Source organism: Oncorhynchus kisutch, linkage group LG15, assembly GCF_002021735.2.
Source record: "Oncorhynchus kisutch isolate 150728-3 linkage group LG15, Okis_V2, whole genome shotgun sequence".
Classification (NCBI taxonomy): domain Eukaryota; kingdom Metazoa; phylum Chordata; class Actinopteri; order Salmoniformes; family Salmonidae; genus Oncorhynchus; species Oncorhynchus kisutch.
Window position 1 is genome coordinate 9,417,588 of NC_034188.2, and position 6,522 is coordinate 9,424,109.

Genomic DNA, 6,522 nt, shown 5'->3' on the forward strand with positions numbered 1-6,522 from the left:
TTCAATGACGGCCTAGGAACAGTGGGTTAACTGCCTGTTCAGGGGCAGAACGACAGATTTGTACCTTGTCAGCTCGAACTTGCAACCTTCCGGTTACTAGTCCAACGCTCTAACCACTAGGCTACCCTGAATGCCAGACTTTGATGACAAAATTTGCCCACAAGAAGGACCGCAGGGCCACCATCCTGTTCAAGTGAACACAACAAGGGGAGTCCAAAAATGTCTTGTATGCTGCTGCATAAATGATGTAATATGCCAGGGAGATATGTATACTGTAGCTAATAAAGTAATACTAAGTGTATGTTGTGTAGTAAGCGGTTAGTAGCCCAGGTGCCTCTCACCCTAATCGTTTGGTCCCTTTCCCCCTCATAACTTTACCTACTGCTCTGACTTGGTGGTGCACATGCAGTCTATAGCCTGTACATTTCCTAGCTTGCTCATTAATGTCTTCATCGAAATTATGGATGGCTTCTTATCCACTTGTCGTTCCCTTATGCCATAGTTTGTACATCTCAATTGTCAGTAGAAACCACATTTGTTAAATAAGCAAGTCAGCCAGAGGTTGTAAACCAGCTTTGGCCTGGGCACGACTGACAACTGAACATCAGACTGGCAAACTGACTGCTCATATAGCTGACCCCCCACACTTTCCAACAGATCAGAGAGTACAGGCACATCCGTCCCCACAATCATCTCAAAAGGTAGCTTCTCCATTACCTCAACTTTGAGGAAGTATTTCTGACCCTGAATCTCAACTGTGAGCTCAGCTGTGGGCTGCTGTGACTGGTCACCATGAACACATTGGCTCAGTGTCTGATGACCGTAATCAATATCATTAACAGGTACATTAGCTTTTCTGATCGATGACAGGGAACTGCCGGTGTCAATCATTGCAGTAAGACTTTTACCATTCACTTTAACAGGTACCAATCCTGACCCTTCCCCAGTCTGTCTATTCTGAACACCATCCCCCTCTCTGGGCACATAACAGCAACCTGAGAGCTTGGATTTACGTAGCGGACACATTGAAGCTTTGTGCCCCTGTTGCAGGCAGTAAAAACAGGTCAGACCCCCCTCCCATCAGAGCGAACTGCATGATCCCTTACCTCCCTCCTCCCAGACACATAACCCCCAGAGTTACCTCCACCATCTCTGGCGTCGCTGATGTCCCTTGTGTCTCTGAGACTTCTTGGAGCGGGTGCTGCAGGTCGTGGTGGGCCCCCTTTACGTGCATTAAGGTACTGCAGTGCAAGCTTGGACGCCATAAGCCCGTCCTTGGGCTCGTGCTCTCGAACCCAGGTTCGAATGTCTTGTGGTAGAACTTGTAGAAGTTGCTCGAGGATGATGACCTCACCGATTTCGTCCTGTGTCTTCTCCTCCGGTCGAACCCATCGTCGGTAGAGACCCTTCAGGCGGTGGTACGTCTCTGTCGGAAACTCACCCGATGGCGTCGATGCCGCTCTGAAACGTTGACGGTAGGTCTCTGGGGAGATGTCGAACTTCACCAGCAGCGCCTCCTTCAAGCCCTTGCAGATGTCGAACTTCACCAGCAGCGCCTGCTTCAAGCCCTTGTAGATGTCGAACTTCACCAGCAGCGCCTGCTTCAAGCCCTTGTAGATGTCGAACTTCACCAGCAGCGCCTGCTTCAAGCCCTTGTAGATGTCGAACTTCACCAGCAGCACTTCCTTCAAGCCCTTGTAGATGTCGAACTTCACCAGCAGCGCTTCCTTCAAGCCCTTGTAGATGTTGGACAGCCCCTCATCCATTGCTGTGTAAGCCTCTAAGGCCTTGAGCAATGGGACAAGTGAGCAATGGGACAAGCCTGCAGGCCCACTCTACCTCCGGCCACTGCCACATCTTGGCCACATCTTGGCATCACTGCCACCATATGTCACGTAGAGTAGGCCAGAAGGCTATACTGGAAAACCTAACCTCTATCACGTAGAGTAGGCCAGAGGCTATACTGGAAAACCTGACCTCTATCACGTAGAGGAGGCCAGAAGGCTATACTGGAAAACCTGACCTCTATCACGTAGAGTAGGCCAGAAGGCTGTACTGGAACACCTGACCTCTATCACATAGAGTAGGCCAGAAGGCTCTACTGGAACACCCGACCTCTATCACATAGAGTAGGCCAGAAGGCTGTACTGGAACACCCGACCTCTATCACATAGAGTAGGCCAGAAGGCTGTACTGGAACACCCGACCTCTATCACATAGAGTAGGCCAGAAGGCTGTACTGGAACACCCGACCTCTATCACATAGAGTAGGCCAGAAGGCTCTACTGGAACACCTGACCTCTATCACATAGAGTAGGCCAGAAGGCTCTACTGGAACACCTGACCTCTATCACATAGAGTAGGCCAGAAGGCTCTACTGGAACACCCGACCTCTATCACATAGAGTAGGCCAGAAGGCTCTACTGGAACACCCGACCTCTATCACATAGAGTAGGCCAGAAGGCTCTACTGGAACACCCGACCTCTATCACATAGAGTAGGCCAGAAGGCTCTACTGGAACACCCGACCTCTATCACATAGAGTAGGCCAGAAGGCTCTACTGGAACACCCGACCTCTATCACATAGAGTAGGCCAGAAGGCTCTACTGGAACACCCGACCTCTATCACATAGAGTAGGCCAGAAGGCTCTACTGGAACACCCGACCTCTATCACATAGAGTAGGCCAGAAGGCTCTACTGGAACACCCGACCTCTATCACATAGAGTAGGCCAGAAGGCTCTACTGGAACACCCGACCTCTATCACATAGAGTAGGCCAGAAGGCTCTACTGGAACACCTGACCTCTATCACATAGAGTAGGCCAGAAGGCTCTACTGGAACACCTGACCTCTATCAAAATAATAAAAGATGTCTGAGCCGCAACAGTTCTTCTGTGCTTCAGGGTGTTTATTTACATAGTGATTCCGGAACAAAAACAGTGATGACATTAACCGTATACCTTATGGGCCAGCTAAAAACAATGCTACCCCATTCACAGCTCAATCCAAAATGCCTCTCCATGAACTGAAAGAGAGGCTCCTTTTGTAGGGCTAGCCCCTCCCCTCAGAACAATTAACCCTAATTAATTAAGCAATTACCTAGTCAAACCTACATTTTCCATTAACTAAACATACTACAGGATATACATTGCAACACGTTTTTTATGAAACAATATCCCAATATAACATTTACAACATTACATCACTACTGACAGTGTCTTTCAATATGCCCATTTACATGAATGAACCATTCGGGACAGGCACTACTACAAAGCCAAATTCCCTTAGCTCGGGTCCTTATCCAGCATACCCGGAAGCTACAGAGATAGAGAGAGAGAGAGAGAGAGAGAGAGAGAGAGGCACAGAACAAACAAACGCGCTCATCCACAACATAGATAAGTATAATAAATATTGCTTATATTAAATATGAACACTGACAAGTGTGAAATGTATGTACTAAGACATAAGTTAATTTGTGTGTCGCCCACATTGTTACGTTATCTGATAACGGAGCAGGGAGGAGTGATGAATGTGTGCGTTAAAGTACCACCTGCTGCCCGCGGCCAGTGACGGACCTCTACGTTAAAAGGCAGTAAACTGTTTCTCTGCCAGACAAGGCTCCGCTGATAGCCTGGTGTCGCGGTGGTAAGGATTCACTCCATGGTGCTGAAAAGAAAGGTCTGATGTCTGGACAGCTTTGTATAGGCCCTAACAGTTTATGGGAACCGTTTGTCACCGTTATAGTGCAATTCATGTATTATTTAGGGATGTGTTGTGTAGTGGTTTTGCTGGCATGCACCTAAAATGGCGGCTTCTCCCCACCGAGATTAAATGCTAAAATGGCCACTGAGCTTTATGTTGGCCCTAGCAGTTTGTGGACACCGTTTGTCACCGTTAAAGTGAAATGAATGTCTTGTTTAGAGTTGTGTTGTGTTGCGGCTTTGCCGACATGCATCAAGTTAATTGGTGTTTTTTGTTTGCCCCACCAAGAGTCACATGCTAAAATCACTACTGATCCTTCCGTGAATTATCAATATTTCACAGGAACGATGCAATTTATCTGTGGTCAATTCAACGTTGAACATCGTGTTAAGGAGAAACAGATTTTGTTCTTGTCAGATAAATGAAGAATATGCCAAATCATTTATTTAATTCTCAATGTTAATTTTGTTAGTTTTTTTGGGCCCATCCACACATTTTTTCAGTCCATCCCGCCTATCTGCATAAACCCATCCCTCAGCTACTCAGTCCATCCCGCCTATCTGCATAAACCCATCCCTCAGCTACTCAGTCCATCCTGCCTATCTGCATAAACACACCCCTCAGCTACTCAGTCCATCCCGCCTACCTGCATAAACCCATCCCTCAGCTACTCAGTCCATCCCGCCTATCTGCATAAACCCACCCCTCAGCTACTCAGTCCATCCCGCCTATCTGCATAAACACACCCCTCAGCTACTCAGTCCATCCCGCCTACCATGGGGCGGCAGGGTAGCCTAGTGGTTAGAGCGTGTGACTAGTAACCGGAAGGTTGCGAGTTCAAACTCCCCGAGCTGACAAGGTACAAATCTGTCGTTCTGCCCCTGAACAGGCAGTTAACCCACTGTTCCTAGGCCGTCATTGAAAATAAGAATTTGTTCTTAACTGACTTTCCTGGTTAAATAAAGGTAAAATAAAAATAAATAAATAAAATCTGCATAAACCCACCCCTCAGCCACTCAGTCCATCCCGCCTATCTGCATAAACCCACCCCTCAGCTACTCAGTCCATCCCGCCTATCTGCATAAATCCACCCCTCAGCCACTCAGTCCATCCCGCCTATCTGCATAAACCCACCCCTCAGCTACTCAGTCCATCCCGCCTATCTGCATAAACCCACCCCTCAGCTACTCAGTCCATCCCACCTATCTGCATAAACCCACCCCTCAGCTACTCAGTCCATCCCACCTATCTGCATAAACCCACCCCTCAGCTACTCAGTCCATCCCACCTATCTGCATAAATCCACCCCTCAGCTACTCAGTCCATCCCACCCATCTGCATAAACCACCCTCAGTCTAATCAGTCTAATGATTTCCATGTGCCACATATTTGTCAGCCATTCCTGAACCTGTGACCTGAAACAAGGTAAATTACATAGGGGCAATAGCAAAATAAGTAATTTAATGATTCTGTCTCTATGGTAGCAAAATCTACAGAGCTAAGATTATGTTCCATATACATAACATTCTGTTTGTGGCAATCATATTTTAAATAATAATTTAAATGGAAAAACTCGTAGTTTTGAATCAAGCGTTGTTTTGCGTATCAGTTCAGAAACCATGTGACACGGAGTCGGCACATCTAACATCTCTTCCAACCTGTATAGCGCGCAATCAACATTTTGGTCCGTGTAAAGCTGATATATCATTTTTTGTATTACTTTTTTTGGTCTTTAATAATGGATAGATAAACAAGTTCCTCACCTTTTCCCCCTTCCACTTGCCTCCTCCCTTTTTTGTGGTAATTCTGCGATCAGTTTGTTGTAATTTTGGATAACTCCACCTTTCCTATTAATAATATCATTAACAAAGATAATTTGTTTTTCTTTAAAACATTTTCCACAATGAATGATTTATTTCTTCTGTTTTTTTCTTCTTCTGGGGGATGCAAGTGATCTGTGGTCAATTCAACATCATGATAAAGGCGAAAATATTTAGTTCTAGTCAGAAGTATTTCTTTAATTCACATTCTTTATTCATCCCCCCAAAAACATTGAGATTTGTTAACAATAATCTCATTGTATTCAACTGTTATTTCCTCCGTTTGTCTTGGAGAGAAGGGAGGACATTTCCCACTTGTGGAAGAAGGGGTGGTGCCTGTGGCTCAGCCTATGTGGAGGAGGCTCTACATTTGTTCGGAGTTCCTGCCTCGCTGTACTGTCTGGCTGAAAGGGTAGAGATGGTAACAGGGTGCTGCAGTAACACACTATAGGCTTCTCCTTTCCTCTGACTCTCATGGGACATTTTTTCGATTCTACAGAGAGGAAACTTTCAGCTTGTTCTGGTTTTTGACCAAATATGGAAATATGGCCATTTTGATCTTCTTTCTTTTCTGTTTTTAAAGAGGATACATAAGATTCATTTCTCTGAAAAGTTAACTAAACTAAACTAGCCAGTTCCTGGCAAACCTATTCTTCTGGGTTCATTGGGACAGGGTGTCCAGCTGGTTTTTACAAACACAATGCAATTCTATGGTTCAGTATTTTTCTCTTATGTCATTGCGTTCATGCCACAGAACCACACAGGACATTTTAACTGCATGAGGTGATTGGTCTCGTAGGAAAGTTATTAGATACGGTAGTTTCAAGCCAATGCAAAGTGCTGGTTTGAACTTTCAATATAGACTCTTAAATAGAGGGTTAGAAAACTTTTGCTTTGTGGTATACCAATGTTTTGACCAAAAAATACTGGATTCATGGGCCAGAACTACACTCATCACAGGACGTTGAGACGAGTACTGAGCCTGTAACTCATAAGAC